This window comes from Ambystoma mexicanum, chromosome 1p (genome assembly GCF_040938575.1).
Source record: "Ambystoma mexicanum isolate Mex_15411 chromosome 1p, UKY_AmexF1_1, whole genome shotgun sequence".
Taxonomy (NCBI): Eukaryota; Metazoa; Chordata; class Amphibia; order Caudata; family Ambystomatidae; genus Ambystoma; species Ambystoma mexicanum.
The window spans coordinates 1,291,918,386-1,291,942,987 of record NC_090921.1 but is presented as its reverse complement, the minus strand read 5'-3'; the positions used below and the strand labels follow the sequence as shown (position 1 = coordinate 1,291,942,987).

Below are 24,602 nucleotides of genomic sequence, written 5' to 3'. Positions count from 1 at the left end.
CATGATTCTGGACAAATACAACGGTCTGAAAATGTTGCTAAAACACCTTCTGTCCTGACTGCCACCCAAGATCTCAGGCCTGCCACGCTCGAGCACAACCACTCACATGACATCACAAACATTACCAAACAAACTTAGCCTTCCAAGAAAATTAGCACTGTTCGGGAGAATTCTAATTTCTGTGCAAATTCGCTTCATCCTTACAGACCCCCAGCTCTTTTGTTGGACTTTTTCATTTCAACCCTGGAGTGAGTGAGACCTTTTTCTCACTCTCTCGTGTGTTTTGACCTAATTTGGATCATGGGTTTCCTCTGGTTATGGGGTCTGACAAACTCCATAGGCATCTACTTTGTGATGATCACACAGAGCACCTTCAGTGCAGTGTCACAGAGAAATACTTTAGATTTCTCAGAAGGTTTAAATAACATTTCTTGTGAGAACTACTGTTCCCTATAATAGTGAAGTGAAATTGACTTTACTTGCCTTTTCTCTATGTAGGTACACCAGTTTATGTGGTCTGCTGGGGGTTACCTCGTAGCCCCTTATCCAACATTCTCATGTAACATTTTTTATATTACCCTCACTACTTTAAATAGCTGGTGGCAGTGGTTTAATTTTCCTACCATTGTGCTTTCCTACCGCAGGCGGAATCCTCAGCTGAAGTATAGCACCCATGGGTGACCATTTTGTCAAAATAGCCCTGTTCTTTTTTCACCCTTTTCTGTTTGTGAGGTCTTTCTTGGGTTTTACCCTGCACGTTGAGCCATGTTTGAGCCCTTTATTCGTTTTGCCTTTGGCGGGCTTCAGACCTGAAGCCCGCCTCTGGCTCCAGTGTGTCTGGCAGGATGTGAGGGAGGTTCCCGAAACACCCCTGTCCTTTCTCTAGCTGCATGAATGCAACCAGTCCTGATTGGCTGGCTGTCTGTCCCAGAAAAACCTTGCTGTGTAACAGCCTAGGCTGTGCATGAATGGGAGACACCTGCTTGAAAGGCAAGGGTTTTGGGACTAGAGGCATAGTCAACCATTGGGAGAGGCACCCGGCGAAGAAACTGAACGGAGCTTGCTGCATCCTCCTGGACCTTTGAATTGCCCGGTGATGCCGTGCTGCTGTGCTGAAACTCCTTTTTCTAATCAACAAGAGAAGCTCCGGAAGGGACGACTTCTTCCCTTTGGTTAGTGGGACCAACTAACCCTGAGACGAACTCCACTGGACCATCTTCCCTGACTGGCTGTACTTTGCTGCTGCAGGAACAGAGTGCCAGGGGTCAAGAAATCCATAGTCGAGCGCAACGTCTGAAATACGGCCAGAAGCTCGAGGAGTCTTAGGACCCTCCAGAAGCAGGACAACCCGAGCTTGAGTCCCCTCACCAGAGTGCAGGACCCAAGGAGTGAAGGAAGCCCAACCAGTATCCAAGATCCGCGGTGGTGCTGTTTACCGCGCGCTGAAACCACAAAATGCTGCTGAACCGAAAAGAGCCTGTATCTGCCGACAACCTCAAAATTGCTGCCGCAGGAGCCCTCCAGACGTCCTCCCTCATGTCCACACGACTGAGGCTCAGGAACCTAGGGTCTGCATCGCTGCAACAGGACAGAATCCAGCTGGACTACTCTTCTTCAAACCAGAGCTACTGTTTAGACTTGGGGTACTTACCTCAATGTCTTTTTGGCTGTGATCTTGTCAGTTGAGATTTGCATTGGCTGCTTTTGAGAGATGATTCCAGCTCTCCTTTCAAAGGCTTTACAACATGTGACCCTACAAGTGATTTCTACAAACTCTCTAAGTTTGTGCAAGACTTTTCTATCTAAGAAGTGTCTAAGCTCCATAGACTGTGCTCCAATGGACTTTGGCTTTCCTGGCTCCCTGGATTCTCTTCTAGCCCATTGACCTTGATATTTCTGTGCCTCATAGGTGGTAACTTGTTTAAGACTGTTATTGCTGGGAAAGGCTTGTCTAGAACTCACTGGAAGATTTAATTGTCCTCACCTATACTGAGAACCTGTTTAACCTTTTCCCTTCCTTTAACCGTTCCTTTCTGCAACCTCAGAAACTGCAAAGTATAACTGGTGATATATAAATGGCATTACTGTCCTTGTGAATGAAGTCACATCCGGGTGTAGGAATTGTGTAAAGAGCATATCCAAACAGTATCCACTAACTTGTGCTGATTCTGAAAAATATTTTACAAGTATATTTGATTGCTACATACATTGCCCTTTTTAAAGAATGCTTATTAAAGAAATTATGTTAAATAAATAACTATTTATAACAGAAACCTTGAGTATAAGTGTTACTTGGCTACTTGTAAATACGAATTTCATTGCTACAGCTCCTGTTTACCCCTCTTGAGATAGGCCTGGCTGCTCAGTCACACTACCAACTTGTGTAGTACAGACCCATACCAAAGGGTGGGTTACCTAATACCTAGCAAGTGTTGTGTAGTCTCACTACACCAATTCTTACCCAACAAGCACCTTCTATCAGGATCTGCCACATTCTGACCTCAAGTCTCTCACACTCGAGCACAATGCTCGCTCTTATCCCAAAAAGCAAAGAAAACACCAACTCTCTCTGTATTCTGTCCCTACTCATAACCTCACTGTTGGGGAGAATTCTCAGAAATGTGCTTATTCCTCTCTACCTTAGAGACCTCCACCTATTTTTGCTGGACTCTGGGACATTTGATATTTAACCTGGAGAGAGTGAGACCTTTTCCCACTCTCTCGTGTACTTTTCTGTGATTTGTACTCTGTGTTTCGTTTGGTTGTGGAGTCTGACAAACTCCATAGGCATCATCTTTTTACATTGTGGCACACAGCACCTTCAGTGCAGTGACACAGGGAAGTAAGGTTTAAATACCTTCTCTTGGATAAACTACCGTTTCCAAGAGCAGTAAAATGAAATTGACTTTACTTACATTTTGTAACTTTCTAGAACCAGCACACACACCATCTTACAATAGGGCGCTGGAGGGGTTACTAAGTATCCCCTTTGTCTAGTTCTCATGTAAAATCTGTTAACCTTCCTAGAAATTAATGCCTGGTGGCAGTGGTTTACTTTTAACTACCGTTGTGCAGCCTTTGTAAAGCACCCATGGGTGCCCATTTTATCAAAATGGCCCGGTCTTCTTTTTTCGCCATTTCTTGCTGGGAAGGTCCTTCTTGAGATTTACTCTGCGCGCCAAAACCAGGTTTGGTCCCTTTGTTCGCTTGTCTTTGGCAGGATTCACGAATGAAACCCGCCTCTGGCTCCAGGGTGTCTGGCGGGGGCAGGAAGGGAGGGAGGTGCCCGCAACTCCAGTTGCTTCATCTCCTAGGTTACAGGAATGCACCCTAAGGTGATTGGCCAGCTGGTTGTCCAGCAAGGACAGCCACCCTGCTGGGTGACTGACAGCTAGGCTGGAATGAATGGGAGAAACCTGCATAAAAGGCAAAGTTTTTTACTTGAAAGGCAGAGTCGACCACTGGATGAAGGAATCCAAAGAAGAACTTGGAAGAGACGCCTGCTGCAATTCCTGGACCATTGGTTTGCCCGGTGAAGCCCTGCTGCTGTGCTGAAGCTCCAAATTCGCCTCGACTAGAGAAGCCCTGGAAGGACGACTTCTCCCCTTGAGTTGGTGGGACCAATCAACTCCAATGTAAGCCCGTCTGGACATCCTCTCAGAGCTGGCTGTACTTCCACTGCTGCTGCTGCTGGACCCGAAGTGCCAGGGAGAAGAATACCAGATGTTTCCATGTGTTAATATCCCCGCAAAAATATTGCGAGATAAAAATAGTGCCATATTTTTCTGCGATATTGATCCATGGACACTGCGGGGGACACCCCTGCAACCCTTGCATTATTTTAAAATGTGCTGGGGACACCCCTTCCCCCGCAACCCTCGCTCCCCCCACTCCCACAAATTATCCCCACCAAAAATATCATCTATGGCGAGATAAACGGCCATATGTAGGGCGATATTTTTGGTGGGGATATTTTGTAGGGATACCCACCAGATGGTGCGCGTTGCTTTTAAATTGGCAAAGAGCTTCAGGAAGATCTTCCGCACTGCCAGAAAGCAGGACTGACCTAGCCTGAGCCACCTCAACAGAGTGCTGGACCACAGATGCCAGGAAAGCCCACCTCAACAGCCAAGAACCGTGGTGGTGCTATTTGCTGAGACCCAAGGAGCTGAAACCGCAAAGTGCCGCTGAATTGAAGTTTGCCCTATGCTGCTGCTGACCACCCGATTGTAGTGCAGGAGTTCTCTAGACGGCTTCCCTCTTGTCCCCATGACTGAGGACCAGGAACAACAGGATCTGCAAAGCTGCACAGGAACAGAAGCCAGCTGGAACCATTTCTTCTAACCAAAGGTACTGTAAAACTAAGGGGCCTTACCTCTTGTTGTTGTAGCCTTACTTGTTCTCAGTTGAGACTTGTCTTGGTTGCTTCTGTAGAGTTGCTTACAGCTTCTTTACCTCACAAGCCTAACAGCTTGTGGCCCTACATTGATTCTAACTTTTTCTACGAAGACTTCTAAAACATTGTACAAGCCTTTAACCTACCTGCAAGAAGTGATTCAGCTCATCTAGACTTTTACCCAATTGACTTTGGCTGGCTGGGCGCCCTGAATGACTTCTTCCCTCCGACTGTGTGTTTTGCCTTCCCTCGAGGAAAGGGTTAACTTACTTTGCATTGGGTATTCAAAAGTACTTACCTGCTTCAGAATATTTGTGTGATCTCTTATTTTATTCTAATAACCTCTTTACTTTGGCACCCCTCTCAATCTTACTCAATATGTACCAGTGACATATTAATGTCCACAGTGTCCTAGCTATTTAAGTCCCCTGAGGGTGTAGGAAGTGGGTACTTCTCATCTCAAATGGGTACTTGTTGATTTAGAGAAACTAAGAGTGTGTATTTTGAAGTGTATTTATGTTTTACTATTATATTGCCCCTTCTGAAGAAGGCTTAGTTAAACTGACTGTTAAATAAATTAATCATTGTTTAATCAAGACACCTTGAGTTTAAGTGTTTATTTGGATATTTGTTACTGTGAATCTCTGTGCAACTCCCCTACTGCTCACAATGACCCATCTTGAGATAAGCCTGGCTGCTCAAGCACACTACCAACCTGTGTAGTACTGACGTATACCAAAGGTTGGGTTCCTATTGCCAGGAGACAAGGTTGTTGTAGTGCACCCAAAGGGTACTACCTCAAATCTTGCCAACACTCACCTAAACACAAAGAAAACCATATACATATAAAGACAAACTAATCACCACCTCCCCTAAAGAGAACACATAAAAGTGGAAAAGGAAAGAAAAGATACCAACCTGACAAAGATCACACAAAACAAAAACTGCAACAGATAGAAAGTAACAGATGAACACAAGAACAAAGGGTTGGCCACTCCTCAAGCCCCCATGTAAACGGTCACCTTTTAGATTTAAAGTGTCTTTACTTCTAGTCTTATTCTTGTGTCACCACTTTGTGTATATAAAATTTAACTCAATAAAAACTGCCATTTATACCATGAGAATCTCTATGCCATGCTCTCAGACACAAGATAACTAGCACTGTCCCACCTACTCAGAATTGCTGAAAGGGACACAACCATGCTGCAGTTTCCTAATTCCAGACTTCCATTAATCGCAATGAAAACCACTGTGAAACATACACTACCCTATTCGTAACTACTCGACAGGTACACAATGTGCTACTCAATTCCAATAACCAGACTTCCTATAACTATTCTCAAAATCCAGACTTCCGTAAAATGCTGGACATGTACGTACACCTAACGTGCTACCTTGTTTCCACAACCAGACTTCCTAATAATAACTGCAACAATACACAACTTTAAAGCTGGAACTATCTGACTGACTACGCCATATTCCTAATATCCAGGTTTCCCTGCGCTACTCTTTCCAGACTTCCCCTTAACACTGGAACAATTAAAGTACCTTAAACTTCAATAACTCTTAGGTTGGGCAAACCCACAGATTAAACTACTTTAACCATTTGTAGACCTAAATATCACATACGTTTATCTCTTAACCTTTTTCCTGCATAATTAACTGCAAACATACTGTGGAATTCTCAGACATGCATTCAATATATTAGATAACAGCGGTGATCAGGCACTGAAATCCCATGAAACACTAAAAAAGCATCCTATACACTTGAAACTTCACACTAAATTGCGCATGCCATACCAATGCGCATGCCCTGTTGCCATTCAACATTAATTCATTCCTAATTATAATATCTAGCTCGCATATATGCTAAAACATGCCACCCACAGTTCTATAAACACTCAATATAATTATGAAAGATAAGACATAATAAAATGTAGCAACTCTAAATACATTACTAATTCGCTTTAAAAAAAAACATAATTGTAAACTCCTTGGGAATGTTGTGGTAATTAATCTTAAATCGTCCAGAAGTCTAGCAATTGACATCCTATCCTTTAGAATGCATCATCATCAACCTTCATGCCACAGAACTGGTAGTTAAACCTCACATTAGTATTTTTTTTTAAAATAAACTTTTTCAATGACCCTATAAACATTCTTATACCGTCATACATTATGCTAATGCAAACCAATGATCACCTATGTTGCGCAATTCACAAAAATCCTACTTGCATGAACATGCTTTAACCTGCTGTGCTTTGACTTAATGTATTTGAATGCTTAATATAACAGTGACTTTTGACCCATATCTTTCACTAGACGTATGAAATGGTTAGTTTATCCCATTTTGTTATAACTTAAAATAACACGCAATCGTGCGCTCATTAGCCCGTGTAATAGAAACGTATGCAGGCGCTGTGATTTTTTACACAGTTCTTTGATGCAGCCAGATTAGTAATTAAATTCAAAATACATCCTGCACTGAAATTTCTGTGCTTCCTATAATGTACAATTTATGTTCATGAAAGTACTTCAAATCAAACGCATGGCTCACTCTGTGGCTGCTGTGTTAAGCAACTATATATGGGCTACAATACTCACCGTAATCGTATTTCTGGTGCTTTTATATGCTTAGATTCACATGCTCTGCATTGTCCGACATCTAGTGGTAGTCCCAGAGTATTACAAGATTTGTTTTTGCAACCTGAAAACTGATGTTGCCGGGGCGTGTTAGTAATACTATCCGTAGTGTAATGTGTACTCTACCCATGGTCCTTCACACACCGAGGTCCCTGAGATTGTTTCTGACATGAGGGTGCATGAAGTGTAGTGCGAGTACAGATGTGATCAAACAGAAACGGTGGTAACCCAGAAAACATAGATGCGTCTTGTACTCCAGAAGGGGGGGGGCGCATGTGAATCCAAGCAGATACAAGCAACAGAAACAAGATTACAGTGAGTAATGTATCCCTTCTGGAGCTTGTGGACCCGATTTCATCACATGCTCTCCATAGATTAGCGAGCAGTATCTGGAGAAGGAAGTGAGAAGGTACAGCGGCAAAGAGGTTTTGGGACCACTTGTGCCACCTCCCAATCTGTTTTAGAGTGTGAATCAATGCAGTAATGCTGTGTGAACGTATGGAGGGAACTCCATGTAGCAGCCTTGCAAATGGCGTCTATATGGAAGTTTGCAATGAAAGCTAAGGTAGCTCCTGTACCTCTGGTAGAGTGAGCCCTGGGGGTAAAAGGCAAGCCTTTCTTAGATAGGGAATAGTAGAGCTGTATGCACTTGAATATCCATCTAGAGATGGCGTTCTTTGATATGTGATCACCTTCTCTTCCAGGTGCTATAGAAACAAAGAGTTGGTCTGCTTTCCTTAGAGATTTAGTTTTGTTCACATAGTACAAGACTGCCCTCCGTGCATCAAGTGTATGGAGGCTTATTTCTGCTGAGTTAGATGAATTTTGAAAGAAGGTAGGATGCTCTATGGATTGATTAGCATGGAACTTTGAAATGAAGTTCGGTGAGTACCTAGGGTGCATTCTGTGGACAACTTTGTCCTTGTGTATTATGAAGAAAGGGTAGTGTACGGACAAAGCCGGTAGCTCACTGAGTCATTTTATAGAGGCGATAGCTACTAGGAATGCAGTCTTGTCAGTCAGGTGTTTTAGGCTGGCCTTGTGCATAGGCTCAAAGGATGGACCCATGAGCTTGGAGAGCAGAACATTGCGATCCCAACCCTAGGGAGGGCTGCAAATTGGGGGGTATAGTCTCTTCACCCCTTCCAGGAATGCCTTAATGACAGGAACTTTCCACCTGGACACCATGTGCTGCAAGCCGGCAGGGCCGCCAGATACACTTTGATGGAGTTGAATACTAGGCCAGAGTCCAGTAGGTAAAGCATGTAACGTAGAATGTTACCTGGGGAACATTCTGTTGGGTTTAGTGGTTGTGACTGTTGGGGTGAATTCTCAGAAATGTGCTAATTCCCTCTACCTTAGAGACCCCCAGCAACTTTGTAGGATTTTGAGGACTTGATTGTTTTAACCTGGAGACAGTGAGACCCTTTTTCCCCCCACTCTCTCATGTATTTTAGTGTGCTTTCAGAGCTGTTTCTCTTTGGATATGGAGCCTGACAAACTCCATAGGCATCATCTTTTACATAGTGTCACAAAGCACCTTCAGTGCAGTGGCACACGGAAGTCTTTCAGATTTCCCAAAGGTTTAAATACCTTCTCTGGGATAAACTACTGTTTCCAAGAGCAGTAAAGTGAAATAGATTTTACTTACATTTGTAACTTTCTAGACCCAGCACACACTATCTTACAATAGGGTGCTGGAGGGATTACCTACTATCCCCTTTGTCTAGCTTCTCATGTAACAATTTTATGTTACCCTTTACTCACTGAGTGGCTGGTGGCAGTGGTTTCGTTTTAACTATCGTGGTGTGCATTTACCGCGGGCTGCTTTCGCAGCTGCACTAAAGCACTCAAGGGTGCCATTTTTGTAAAAATGATCCCAGTCTTCTTTTTTCGCCATTTCATTGTGGAAAGGTTCTTCTTGAGATTTTCTCTGCGCGCCAAACCAGGTTTGGTCCTATCGTTTGCTTTGCCTTTGGCGGGATTCACAAGTGAAGACTGCCTCTGGCTCCATGGTGTCTGGGGTGGGCAGGAAGTGAGGGAGATGCCCGAAACTCTCTGTGCTTAGTCTCCTAGGAGACCTAAATGCACTCTGTGGTGATTGGCTGGCTGACTGTTTGGCAAGGACAGCCACTATACTGGGTGACTGAAAGCTAGGCTGGAATGAATGGGAGAGAACTGAATAAAAGGCAAGGCCTCTGGCTTGGAAGGCAGAGTCGACCACTGGACGAAGGAATCTGAAGAACTTGAACAGGACGCCTGCTGCAACTCCTGGACCGTTGGTTTGCCCGGTGAAGCCCTGCTGCTGTGTTGAAACTCCAAATTCATATCAACAGAGAAGCCCCTGCAAGGACGACTTCTCCCATTGTGTTGGAGGGACCAATCAACTCCAAAGTAAGCCACCTGGACATCCATCTCAGAGCTAGTTGAATTTCCACAGAGTTGCTGCTGGAAACGGTATAGCCATGGAGAGGAACATAGGTTGTGTGCATTGCTTTTAAACTGGCCTAGAGCTTCAGGAAGATCCTCCGGACTCCCAGGAAGCAAGACTGATCGAGCCTGAGCCCCCTCAACAGAATGCGGGACCCCAGAGGCAAGGAAAGTCCATCTTGACAGCCAGGAACCGCAGTGTTGCCATTTGCGATAGACGCGAGGAGCTGAAACACTGAACAGCCACTGAAAGCGAAGTTTGCCAGTTGCGAGTTTTGACCGTCCCTGTGCATCACAGGAGTCCCCCTGACATCCTCCCTCCTGTCCCCACGACTGAGGCCCAGGAACAGTGAGACCTGCAGGGCTGCACAGGAACAGAGGTCATCTGCTCCATCTTTTCTTCATTTTTAAGGTACTGTAAAAAGTCTGAGAGAAATTACATCTTGCTGTAGAATTGATTGCATCTTCTACTAGTCCCAGGTCTAATCAGCTTTTGGCCCTACATTTGATTCTTCTTTTCATCAAAGACTCCTAAGAACTTGTGCAAAGACTTTTCCATTTACTTACCAGAAGTGCTTCATCCTATACAAGACTTTTGCCCATTGACTTTGGCTTAGCCGATTGAACTGAATGACTCTTCTAGCGGAATCCAAAAGTATTTGCCTGCTTAAGAATATTTGTAGTCTCTTGTTGTTCTAATAACCTTTGCCCTTTACCAACGTCTAAGAGTATTCTAAATGCCAACAGTAAGATATTAATGTCCCCAGCACCCTAGCTATTGAAGTCACCTGAGGGTGTAGGTTGTGTCTGTGGGCCATCCCAAAAGGGTCTTTACCTCTTCAGAAACTAAGTGTGTACAGTATTGGAGTGTATTTGTGTGCTATTATATTGCTCCCTTCTGAAGAAGGCATATTCTAACTGTTTGATAAATAATTGTTTATTCAAGAAACCTTGTGTGTAAGAGTTTATTTGAACACTTGTCACTGTGAATCTCTGTAACTCCCCTACAGCTCACATGGACCCCTCTTGAGATAAGCCTAGCTGCTCAACGCTACCAAAACTGTGTAGTACAAGCTTATACCAAAGGTTGGGTTTCCTATTACCTTTAGTCAGGGTTGTTGTAGTGTTCCCAAAGGGTACTGCATACAATCTTGCCTAACACACTGTGAGCCCGATTAGCTGCCCATAACCTGTTCTGTAGGCAACACACAGATGCCCAAAAACAGAAGAGGGGGTACCTTGGCAGTGTGCTGCTTGACACCCGCAGCTGCAAAAGTTCCAAACTGCCTAACAATATTTCAGGGGACATCCTTGCAATCACCACAGACCACTTTTTCCCACCGAAGAAAGTCCAGAATCACTGAGTACAGAGAAAGGTCTGTCGGTGGGTTTCCTGCCACCAGAATCCAATGAAGACATCCCGAGGGTCCAGACTTGGTGAAGGTCCGTGGTCCACTCCAGTGGTCGAGCCCAGGTCGCCAGAAGCTGTCCAGAGGTCTGTGCTGCGGCTGCATCAACGAAGAACCGGATGTCGGAAAACCGCGATATTCCATAACCCAACGCCAGAAGTGACCTCTGCACCCGTCACCACTACAAGTCATCGAAGGTCCCCAGGGGTCTTCATCTGCCAAACCTCTTAAGGCACCCAGAGCAAATTTCATCTTCCCAGGACTTCCACAGCCAGAGTAACACCCATCCAAAGAATAGCACTGCGAAGAGCGAAACTGCTGCCTTTCAGAAAGTCCTTGGCTCTTCTTTTTCACTTAGCCTCGGCATTCCTCAACAACTTCTTGCAAAGGGGGGTCCATCCTTCAGGGGTCCCATCGAGTGAAGCCAAGAAATCCTGCCACTTCGCCTGCAAAAACAACGAAGGTACTGGGACGAGGAAGAGTGCCTTCCAGCCTCAGGAGTCGTCTAGAGGTCCCAGAGTCATCGTGGATCCTGTTCTCCTGTCGCCTCTCAGGTACTTTGGGGTGGTAGAACCGTTAAGAAGAAAGCAGAGGGTTAATGAACATTATTGGACTGGGCTGTAAAAAAACAAGATAAGTTACTCCCTAACTTTTCCATTGCAGGTTGCCCAGGAGGGGGGTAATCCTCACTCAGAATTGTGTATCTAGTCTCAAGAAAGCATTATGTCACAGTTGTTTTGTGTGGTACCACATAGTGTATATATTTGCCATTCTTTGAATAGTATTGCCAAAGTACAAAGTGTATTATTTATATTCATTTGTTGGTAGAAACCTTAATTTATAAACATAAGCTGTGCTATCTCCTAACAGTGTGTGGACATTCCTTTGTGGGGGCTTGGGGATTCACTGTACTTAAGAACCTGCCTACATAACCTCCTGGGTGCTTAGGCCTTGGTTGCTCTTCCAAGCTATCACATAGAGAAGCTTGCCTGGGGTGCTCTGTGCCTTTGTCCCAACCATATAGTGAACAGAAATACAGATAACTCTCCCCTCCCTCCCCCGACCTCCCAAGTCTTTCCAATCCCTAAGGCTTGCATCGACAATCCACATTATTTTAGAATCTGTATATCAAAATATTTAAAATAATGCAAATGCACATGAAATTCATCATAACCATAGTGGTATGAAAACCGTTTCAAACCATAGTCAAAGGGTAATGAATGGCAGGGGACTTGAGAAGTCTCTCTAGACACCAAAAAGAAAACCATTATCCAAAGAAATAAACAGTAAAAAAGCAAAAGGTTGAGAGGACCTAAAAAGTGGCAGCAGAATCTCCAAAAAAACAATTTTTCTTTGTGGGAAACAACCATCTGAGGCTTCGTATGCAGCTTTTGGATTAGGACACTGAACCACGACCTTTATAAACCTGATGTCTCAACTACCCAGTGCACCGTCAAACCGTGGGTAGTTTGTTTATCCTCAGCAGCCTTTCCACATCCCTGGGGCTAATGGGCCACAAATCTATCACCGGTGGGTGTCTTCAATAGCTGGTTCGGGGGTTGTGGGTCAGGGGGAGGTGGTGGTCATCTCTGCAATCTTCCTCTTCCAGTTAACTTGTGGTTGAACCAGAGTCTGGAACTCATATGCTAGGGTCCTCCATCCTCTGCAGACTGAGAGGACTCTTCTAAAGCACCCTTTGAATTCTGGTAAATATTTATTTTCCCTTTAAGGGAGAGTGGACCGTTATCCAGTTCATTTATATGGATAAACCTTTCTAACTTCTTAAACTCCTTACGAGTACCTAAAGGCTTTACTTAACTATTACGCTGTGATCAATATGGCTTCATACTGAGGTTTAGATGGCATTCAGACACTATTCTAGTTACCTATTCATTTTATATGCATTTTAGTACAACAATCACATTTTAATCACTTTGTAAGCACTTTCAAGACATCTAAAACAATAGTTACCTGTCTATTATATGTACACAGATTTTAAAAGGTGCTTTGGGCTCTTAGAGACCCTTTAGTTTTTACTTGTAATACAATACCTTCACCCATTTCTAAAGTATGTTTTAGTAAATGTGTATATTTCTAAATGTTTTCCATTATCTCAGGTACACATGTTCAATGCATACTGTGGCAACCTTGGTTTATTGTGGGGGTGGAAAATCTACTTTATGGCCATCACACTCCCCTTAAGGGTGAAATATGGATGTTCTATCATGTTTACAAAAGTGAAAGTCAATACTAAATTGGTAGCCTTTGCCCAACACTATTGACTATTGGTTGTTTTTGATAAAGCCCTCAATAGAGGAGACTTGAAAAATGTTCGGCTGTTTCAGTTTTCAGCAGTATACTTTGTTAACATTCCTTTAATGAAGGAGAAAATGTTAGAAGGCATTGAATGGTGAAATACCGAAATCACCAAAAAAGGCCTTGGAATCGGGGGGGCGGGGCCCAAGGCAGTTAAAAGGTTAATGTAGTTATGAGTGTGCGTTACTTTTAAGAGTAACGCCTTGATTACACGATCTAGTCGCCATTGGAAGAGTACGGTTAAATCTAAGGGAAACTGGGTTTAGGGAGATTTTCAAAAAGTCGTCTAACAGGCATACTTCCTAACCGATCCTCTTTCATATTAATCCCAAGAATACCTATAACCCTCATGTGCTTTTGTTCCCATAGACCTCAGTTTCCAATATTACCTTTACTGCAGCAGATTATTTCCGTCTATCCATAAAAGAAAGGAAGCACACAATGCGGATATACGAAGGGAAGATTTACTCAGAGAAAGACATACCAAACCAACCTCCATTGTTTCAATTATTGTGTCCTGTGGGGACCGGGAGTATTGTGCCCCGACAACAGCAGCCGAAACGGCATGCAGGAAATGCGGCGGCCGCTGCATTTTGAAAAGCGCTGCACAGGAAAATGCCACGCCTGCAGCAAGGACAGCACACGCCACACCAGCAACAAGGAAGGCACAGGCTGTTTTGGGAAAACTCAGGGGACAGTGAGCCTCCCTGGGAGGATAAGGCAAATGCAAGCGCTACGCTCCAACCCATCGTGGGGGACATCACTATGAGAGCGGAGAGTGGAGCACGACTATATAATAGGGAAAAACTTCATGAGTTTTGAAAGGATAACTTGCAGTGTCCAATGGCCACCAGAGAGGTGGGGAACAGAATTTAGCACCGCTGTTGTCGGGTGCCATGCAAGGACAACAGGGCACTTAATCCTAATGGAGATATCAAATATCCTGAAATCAAACAGGCTGTACTGGACCGGTTGGGACTGGACGAGGAGTCCGACCAGATGTAGTTTAGAGTGACATTATTAAAGCCAGGAGAAACCCCACGTCAGAAATACTATAGAGTCAAAGACCTGGCAGAGAAATGGCTACAACCATCTACTGCCACTGTACACGAAGTACTTGAAGAGGTTGTATTGGATCAATTCCTGGAGGCAATACCCACCCCGGCACAAAGGTGGTTTAGACAGCACCAGCAACCCACCTTGGCAGAAGCTATCAACATTGCTTCAGCATATCAAAAGTTAGGATATACAACAATAACCCTAGGGGCCCTTAGCAGGAGTGGCCCAGTAATGGGTGAAACCACCTGACCTATCTGTCCCGTTTTTGGAAAATGGAAAACGCCGGAGTAAAGGGCAGCCAAAAGTGATGAAAAGGCTGCAAGGAGTGAACCCAGGAACATTACGCCACCCCTAGTGTGGCGACAATCTCTTTGTTTCAATTGTGGAAAGTGAGGGCATATCGCAAGGGTGTGCCCAAAGCAAAAGGGAACCAAACCTATGGCAATCGGTTACATGCAGCAGTGTGATGCAAGACCAGCGGGATATCATATGCCACTGACATGAGGGTGGTATAGGGGAGGCATGGTATCACAAGTGTTAGGGAGAATTCTCATAAATGTGCCAATTCCCACTACCTTAGAGCCCTCCAGCTCTTTTGCTAAATTTTGGGACTTTGAACTTTTTAATTATAATTGTTTCTGTATTTGTTTCTTTGGTTATGGAGTCTAAACAGCTCCACAGGCATCTTTTCATTTGTGTCACACAGCACCCTCAGTGCAGTGACACAGGGAAGCCTTTTTAGGCTGCCTCAAGGGTTATACGCCTTTTCTGGGATAAACTACTGTTTCCCAGAGAATGTAAAGTTAAATTGGCTTTAGTAGTCTTTTTAAATTCCTAGACCCAGCACACACTATCTTCCAATAGAGAGCTGGAGGGGTTACCTAGTATCCCCTATGTCTAGAAACTCATGTAACAGTCAAATGCTACCCTTGCCTATCGAAATGGCTGGTGGCAATGGTTTTACAATGAACAACCATGATTTTTCCCGACCGCGAACACCGGTAGCTAAAAATCGCGAGAGCCATGTTTTTCAAGATGGCGGCTGAGCCCCCTTTGTTTAAACAGGTACCGGTCTTCTTTTTCCGCCATTTATTTTTAGAAAGGTCCTTCTAGAGTTTGTCTCTGCGTGCCAAACTAGGATTAGTCCCTTGGTTTCTACACCTTTGTCGGGCTTCAGGACTGAAGACTGCCTCTGGCGCCCGAGTGTCTGGGGTGGGCAGGAAGTGAGAAGGTGCCCGAAACACCCTTTGCTTAGTCTCCTAGGAAACGCAAATGCACTCTGGCATGATTGGCCGGCAAGGAGAGCCACCCTGCTGGGTGAGTGGCAGCTAGGCTGGAATGAATGGGAGGAAACTGGATAAAAGGAGAGTCTCTTGGCTTGGAAGGCAGAGTCGATCACTGGAACGAAAGAACCGAAGACAAGCTGGAAGAGGACGGCTGCTGCAACTCCTGGACCGTTGGTTTGCCAGTGAAGCCCTGCTGCAGGTCCAAATCGCCAAGTTTACCTCGACAGAGAAGCCCTTCAAGAATGATTTCTACCTTTGGGACCAATCAACTCGTAAGCCACCTGGACACCATTCTCTGAGCTGGTTGTATTTTCCTCAGAGTGCTGTAGGTAACTGAACAGACAGGCAGAAGGACACCAGCGTGTGTCCTTGACTACAGCTACCGGAATAGAAGTTTTGCCTTTGCCAGCTTTTTGACCAGTCCCAGTGCAGGAGTCCCCAGACTTCCTCCCTCTTGTCCCCATGACTGAGGCTCAGGAACAGCGAGATCTGCAGGAACAGAACAATTCAGCTGCATCTTTTTCTTCATTGTAAGGTACTGTGAAAACACGACCGAGAGAACTTACCTCTCAGTGCGAAAGTGCTTGAAACTTTGGCAACTTGCAGGCCTAGTATGCTTGTGACCCAACATATAAATCTTTCTTTTACGAACTACTTCTGAGAACCTTGGCAAAGACTTTTCCGTTTCCAGAACAGCTTTATCCTATACAAGACTTTGCGCCCATTGACGTTAGCCTAACCTATTGCATTGAATCAACTCCTCTGGCGAACTCAAACTATTTGCACTGTTTAAGAGTAACTGTAATATCTGTTTTATTAACTTGTGCCTTTTTGCTCCTACTTCAAATGCTCTGAATGCCATTTTGCTCCTCCTTCAATGTAGTTTAAATGCCTCAGAACCTGAGATTGTGAAGTACTGAAGTATATTCCTGTGTGATATAGGTTGCCTCCTTCTAGTATGTTTTACAACGGACTGTGAAATAAATTAATAAGTGTTTTACCAAGAAACCTTGGGTATAAGTTTATTTGAATACTTGTAATTATAGACCTCTGTGTAACATCCTTACAGCTCACATTCCCTCTTGAGATAAGCCTGACTGCTCAGCAGCGCTACCACAAAACCGATTACCTTGACTGTGATTCTTCTTTTTACAAACTACTTCTGAGAACTTGTGCAGAGACTTAACCGTTTACTTACCAGACCACTTTATCCTATCCAAGACTTTAGCCCATTGCCTTTGGCCTAGCCTATTGTACTGAATCGACTCTTCTGGTGAACTCAAAATATCTACACGGTCTAAGAATCATTGTAAACTTTCATGTTCTAATAAGCTTTGCCTTTTACTACTCTTGAAAAGTATTCTGAAATAGTATTGAAGTATATTTGTGTGTTAGAAAATTGCCTCCTTCTTATAAATGTTTTATAACTGACAGATAAGTAAATTATTAAGTATTTATCAAAGAAACCTTGAGTGTAAGAGTTGATTTGAACTCCTTAATTGTAGACCTCTGTGTAACATCATTACTGCTCACATTGCCCTCCTGAGATAAGCCTGGCGGCTCAGCCCCGCTACCAAAACTATATAGTACAGACTTATACCAAAGGTTGGTTAGCTTACACCTGTAGTCATAGTTGTGCATAGTGTTCCCAAAGGGTACTGCATACAAACTTTGCCCAACAGCCTTCTACGTTAAAGTCTCTCTTTCCAGCCTTTCAAACAGTGTTCAACAAAAGTTCACGTTGGTCCCCATCTGTCAGGCTCAGATGATTCATAACAAAAGTTCAATACTTGCAGGGTGCTCCCTTCCCCAAACTTATTACACTTTGGGTCTCCCTCAGTCGGGCACAGACCGTTTTCAGATGTCGAAGTCTTTCGAATGTGTGTTACTTTCTCTACATACCTCCGCAGGACCACTTCGGCAAAGTTCAACTTTCAGCTTTTTACTCTCCCCTTCTCTCTGGGTTAATTTTGACCACTTCACTTTTACAGTTCATTCACTTTATCGCTACAAACAATTCACCTTTCACTGAGACTCGAGTGGGCTACTTCCTTTCGCTGGACCACTCCATTACTCAGCATCACTGGTTTCACAGATGTCCTTACTTCAAAGTACATTCGTAGGTCTGCCTTTCCTCACGTCTCATGCACACACGTGCAACGTTCACCTGCAATATATTGTTGCAACTTCAATCCCTCCTTAACACACACTGGTCTCTCAGGTCGCTTGCCAACTCACCCGCTGTGTGCGTTTCTTTCATCTGTTCACAGTTTTGCAATTCACAAGTCAAGGTTAGTACCACAGGCGTGGCCTCACCCCCCCAAACTCTGGCATTCATCCGAGAGGGTCGCTGGCGTCCAGGAAATACAATGCTGCTGCTGCTTTGGGATTTGGCCTTCTCCACGTGTCTTTCACTGCCTTATGGAGACAACCTCCTGTACGGAACTGCTGGGGTTCTCGACCCGCTGCTCTTGTCCCTTGGTTCGTCGCACTGCTCCAGAAGGTTCGCCTTTGCCCCGGAAGTTCTGCTCTTACTTGTGTTCCACCTTGCTCAGAGTGTGTCCCTATGTTCTTCCTTTTGAACGCCTATGTTCCGTGTGAGGAGAGCTAATTGGTATCAGGTGTATACACTTAAAGGCACGTGCCTGACTTTGCCTGACACGATTAGAGGAACATGTCCAGTGCTATGTATAAGTGTTAGTCTTGTTACTCTCAGTCGCCCTCTTCCTCGGCCCAGTGTTTGTTTAGAAAAGGGGTTAGGGGGAAGAGTTGGGACATCAGAGAATCCGAAAATATAGGATGGGTTTGGTGTACCACAAAGGGGGGGAATACCGTGTCTCACCATCGGCTGCCTCCCCCCAGTCCCCGTCCTGAAATTGGAATGGACATTGCTGGTCCATTGGAACCTCCTTGAAGGGGACATAAATATCTCCTTGTGATAATGGACTAGGCTACGAGGTAGCCGGAAGCAGTCCCCATTAAGGGTATACCCGCCAGACAAGTATGTGACCAGCTAATCCCTTATTTTGCAAGAGTAGGGCTACCCGAAGAAATAATCACGAACCAGGGAACCAATTTTATGGCTACGTTATGTCCCAGGTATGTCAGAGACCAACCGAGAACATCTGTATAAAACCCAAAGATAGATGGCCTGGTGGAACGATATAATAAAACCATCAAACAAATAAGAATTGGGACAGAGCAGTACTCTTGGTTTTGATGGTTTTACAGGACACTCCCAATCTTATACGTGGTTCTCTCTGTTAGAGCTTTTATTCGTCAGACAGCCTTCGAAACTGCTGGACATAGTGAAGGAGGAATAGGAGCAGAGCGACGATGTGCCACTTACTGAGTACGTCGAGGATCTGAAGAACCATCTGAAGGAACTCTGAAATATGGCACACGAAAACCTGGGCAGGGCCCAAAATGATTACAATATGAAGAGTAGAACGAGAACGTTTAAGCCGGGAGACAAGGTATTGGTCATATCGGCCACCAGTGATAACAAGCTATTTGCCTGATGTAGAGGACCATACAAAGTGTTGGAGGTACTATGACCGGTTAATACCAGGATAAGCCAACCAGACAGAAAACCACCTGTTAGGTAGAATTGCAGGCAGTACCCTCTGGGACCACTACACACAATTAAGACTACAGGTGATACCCAAACCAACCTTTGGTATAGGTCTGTACCACACAGTTTTTGGTAGCAAGCTGAGGAGCCAGGCTCATCTCAAGAGTGAATTTGAGCAATGCAAGTAGTTACACAAAGGACTTTGAATCACAGTGGTTCAAGTAAACACTTATACACAAGGTTTCTTGGTAAAAACACTTATTAATTTATTACACAATCATTTAGAAAATATTTCACTAGGATAGGCAACTTAATATTGTAAACCAATACACTACAAAACAAAATTGTAAGGTTTTGAGACAGTTTAAGCTTCCCTGAAATATGAGCCAAATAGCAGTTCAGTACTTCGAAGCTCCTTCAAGGACCAATCAACTCGTAAGACACCTGTATACCATTCTCAAGGCTGGTTAGGATTAACCAGGGAGTGGGACACCAGTTTGTGTTCTTGAATCTACAGCTACTGGAACTTAAGTGACTCCATTTTGTTTGCTTTCTTCGACTATACTGTGCAGTGCAGGAGTCCCCCCCCCCGCCGACGTCCTCCCTGACTGTCGCCACGACTGAGGCTCAGGAACAGCGAGATCTGCAGGACCTGCCAGGAACTCAGACTTCAGCAGCATTTGTTTCTTCATACAAAGGCACTGTGCCAACCTGATTGAGAGAACGCCAACTTGTGGTGAAAGCTCGAGAAACTTTCCCAACTTGCAGGCCTAATCAGCTTGTGACCAGACATATGATTCTTTTTCGACTAAACTACTTCCAAGAACTTTCGCAAAGACTTTACCGTTTGATACCAGAACTGCTCTTTCCTATCCAGAACACTAGCCCATTGACTTTGGCCTGGCCTATTGACTTGAATTGAATTGAACTCCTCTGGTGAATTGAAACTATTTGCACTGTTTAAAAAGTATATATGATCTATTTTACTTACCTTGTGCCTTTTGCTCCTTTCTAAGTATTGATATGCTATTCGGCTCTTATTTCAGGGGAGCTCAAACTGTCTCAAAACCTTAGAATTTTGTATTGAAGTGTATTGGTTTATAATATTAAGTTGCCTTATCCTAGTGAAATGTTTTCTAAATGATTGTGTAATAAATTAATAAGTGTTTTTACCAAGAAACCTCGAGTATAAGTGTTTACTTGAACCACTGTGATTGAAAGTTCTTTGTGTAACTACTTGTACTGCTCACATTCGCTCTTGAGATATGCCTGGCTACTCAGCTCGCTACCAAAAACTGTGTGGTAAAGACGTATACCAAAGGTTGGTTTGGCTAACACTTGTAGTCCTAATTGTGTGTAGTGGTCCCAGAGGGTAATTCTACCTAACACCACCGGAAAGAGTATCATGTGAACTTGTTGAAAGGACGGTGGAATCTCCCAATTCCGTAGGATTTTTGACTACAGACCGATCAGATGGAGCCGAACAATTCTTAGTCAAGAGACACTCTCAGCACAAGGATGTCCAATTGGGGACGACTAACAGAATAACAAAAAGAAGTACGACACACTATACAAGACCATGCTGAGACGATCTCCAATTCACCTGGCAGGATTCAGTTAGCCAAACATGGTATCAATACCAAGCCCGGGCAAATAGTTAGCATGAGACCCTATAGGATACCAGTGGCCAAACGACAAGTAGCAAAGGAAGAAATCGCAGGACTGTTGCGGATGAACATCATAGAGCCCTCCGTCAGTATCTGGTGTTCTCCCATTGTTCTGGTGCACAAATCAGACAGATGCACCACATTCTGTATGGACCTCCGACAGCTTAATAGTATCTCCAGTTATGAGGCCTACCCTATGCATAGAATTGACAAACTGCTCAAGAACCTTGGAGATGTGTGTGTCCTCAGTACGATTGGCCTTACTAACGGGTACTGGCAAATCCCATTGAAGACCCAGGACAAGGGAAAAAATGGCATACGCTGGTCCCTAAGGCCAGTATCAGTTCAAAGTTCTGCCGTTTGGTTTACATGGAGCACTGGCAATTTTCCAGTGGCTGATGGACGTCGTATTAAAACCTCATGAAAACTACAATACAGCCTACCTGGACGATATAGCAGTGTTCAGTAGATCTTGGAACGGCCATCTGGTACACTTGAAAGTCGTAACTGCCCTAGCGAAAGCAGGGTTGCACATTAATCCCAAGAAACCCGTTCTAGGAACCACCAAAACTAAATACTTTGAGTACTTGGTGAGTAAGAGAGTGATCGGACACAAACCTGCAAGGTGGAATCTATTCAGAAGGTACCACTACCTTAAAATAAGAAGGAGATAAGGGCATTCCTGGGTTTGTAGGCTACTACTAGCGGTTCATGTTAGGGAGAATTCTCAGAAATGTTAAGAGAATTCTCAAAAACTACTGTTTCCAAGAGCAGTAAAGTGAAATTGACTTTACTTACATTTGTAACTTTCTAGACACAGCACACACTATCTTACAATAGGGTGCTGGAGGGGTTACCTAGTATCCCCTGTGTCTAGTTTCTCATGTAACATGTTTATGTTACCCTTTTCTCATTGAATGGCTGGTGGCAGTGGCTTCATTTGAACTACCATTGTGTGCATTTACCACCGGCCGCATTCGCAGCTGCAGTAAAGCACCCAAGGGTGCCATTTTTGTCAAAATGGCCCTCGTCTTCTTTTTTTGCCATTTCTTTGTGGAAAGGTCCTTCTTGAGATTTAATCTGCACGCCAAACAAGTTTGGTCCCATTGTTCGCTTTGCCTTTGGCGGGATTCACGAGTGAAGCCAGCCTCTGGCTCCAGGGTGTCTGGGGTAGGCAGGAACTGAGGGAGGTGCCTGAAACTCCTTGTGCTTAGTCTCCTAGGAGACCCAAATGCACTCTGTGGTGATTGGCTGGCTGTCAGGCAAGGACAGCCACCATACTGGGTGATTGACAGCTAGGCTGAAATTAATAGGAGAGAACTGAATAAAAGGTGAGTCTTTTGGCCGTTGGTTTGCCCGTTGAAGCCCTGCTGCAGTGCCGAAATGCCAAGTTCGCATCGACAAAGAAGCCCCTGCAAGGACGACTTCTCCCCTTGAGTTGGTGGGACCAATCAACCCCAAAGTAAGCCACCTGGACATCCATTTTGGAGCTGGTTGAATTTCCACAGAGTTGCTGCTGGAATCCATGTAGCCAGGGAGAGGAACACTACATTGTGTGCGTTGCTTTTAAGCTGGCCAATAGCTCCATGAAGATCCTCCGGACTCCCAGGAAGCAGGACTGACAGACCCCGAGCCCCCTCAGTGTGTGGGACCCCAGAAGCAAGGAAAGTCCATCTCGACAGCCAGGAACCGCAGTGTTGCTATTTGCAGTAGACGTGAGGAGCTGAAACACTGAAACAGCCACTGAAAGTGAAGTTTGCCTGTTGCTAGTTTTAACCGCCCCAGTACAGTGCAGGAGTCCCCCAACGTCCTTCCTCTTGTCCCCCACAACTGAGCCTCAGGAACAGTGGGATCTGCAGAGCTGCACAGGAACAGGAGTCATCTGCTGCATCTTTTCTTCATTTTAAAAGTACTGTAAAAAGTCTGAAAGAACTTACCTCTTACTGTAGAGTTGCTCGCATCTTCTACTACTCACAGGTCTAATCAGCTTGTGGCCCTACATTTGATTCTTATTTTCTTCTAAAAACTTCTAAAACACTGTGCAGAGACTTTCTACTTGCCTACAAAGAAGTGCTTCAGCTTACATAGACTTTTGCCTATTGACTTTGGCTTAGCCTCGTCAACTGAAGGACTCTTACTGGGGGATCTGAAAGTATTTGCATGCTTAAGAATATTTCTGGTCTCTTGGTTGTTCTAAATAATCTTTTCCTTTGACTAATTACTATATGATCCTAAATGCAACAGTGATATATTAATGTTCCCAGCACCCTAGCAATTGAACTCACCTGAGGGTGTAGGTAGTGCCTGTGGGCCATCCCAAAAGGGTATCTACTGATTTAGAGATATTTAGAGTGTGTATTTCATGAAGTGTATTTGAGTGTTACTATTATAATAATTTAGCACTTATACAGCGATACGAACCCTCAGGCATCCGAGCGCTGCTTATTATTACCCACGGTGTGTGGGGCCCATTTATCGACCTCGGAAGGATGAAAGGCTGAGTTTGGCACTGCCGGGAATCTAACTTGCATCAGCAGGCTCTGCACAGATGTCAAAGCGAGCAATCTACTCGCTGTGCTATCGGACCGGCTATTGTAGAAGAAGGCATATTCTAACTGACTGAAATTAATACATTGTTTATTCAAGAAACCTTGAGTGTAAGTTTATTTGAATACTTGTAACTGTAAATCTCTGTGTAACCCCACTACAGCTCACTTTGACCCCTCTTGAGATCAGCCTGGCTGCTCAACAAGCTACCAAAACTGTGTAGTACAAGCTTACACCAAAGGTTGGGTTTCCTATACCTGTAGTCAGAGTTGTTTGTAGTGTTCCCAGAAGGTATGACATACAAACTTTGCCTAACAGTTTATAACACAATTCGCATCAGTTGGTACACCTTTAACGAATGCTCTAAGAGGAAAAAGCTCTGGTGACCTGTCCAAAGACCCAGAAGCCCAATCTGCATTTAATTGGTTGAAGATGGCCATCTCCACGAATCCTGTGTTGCGATGTCTGGATTTCTAACAGGACTTCTTCTTGCAGGCGGATGCATCTGGTGGAGGTCTAGGGGCTGTATTATCTCGAGAAGAGGATGGCGGTCTTTACCTTATTTGCTTTGTCAGCAGGAGACTGCTTCCTCATGAAGAGCCGTACTCAACTGTCGAAAAGGAGTGTTTGGCGATCAAGTGGGCAGTTGAAGTTCTAAGAGATTACGTTTTGGAGAGAAGGTTTACCCTTTTTACAGACCATGCTCTCCTACAGTGGCTATTCTGACACAAGGATTCCAATCACAGAGTGCTACAGTGGTTTCTGCAGCCCTTTGATTAGGTTACTATTCATCAACCCGCTCCGTTCCAAGTTTACCAGACTTCCTGTCTCGCTTCAGGTCCATGCCCGATCAGCCTAGAGCTGGTATGAGACCAGGGCTATCGCACCCAGGCAACATCAGCCGAAACAGCATCCAGCGGAAAGCAGGGGGCTGCAACAGGGAATGCGGCGGCCGCCACACTGGGAAAAAGCACACCAGCAGCAGAGAGCACAGCGTCTGCCGTGTTTCAGAAAGCACTGCACAGGATAATGCCACGCCAGCAGCAAGGACAGTACAAGCCCTGCCAGCTACAAGGAAGGCACACGCTGTTTTGGGATAACTCCCAGGGGACAGTGAGCCACCGTCAACACCAGCGCTTTGCTCCAACCCACTGTGGGGTACATGACTATAAGAGCATAGAGGGGAGCAGGACTATATAACAGTGAAAAACTTTACCTAGGTAGCCAGAACGCCATGACTGGGTGGTCCAGCCACGAGTGGGGAGATTAGCAGCT

The 24,602-nt window shown here is 44.6% G+C and overlaps 1 protein-coding gene across 4 annotated transcripts in view; it reads right to left on the bottom strand.

The window, feature by feature from the left end:
• The window catches only part of MED25 (mediator complex subunit 25), a 613,073-nt gene that overhangs the window by 479,226 nt on the left and 109,245 nt on the right, over positions 1–24,602 (bottom strand). The window lies entirely within an intron of this gene.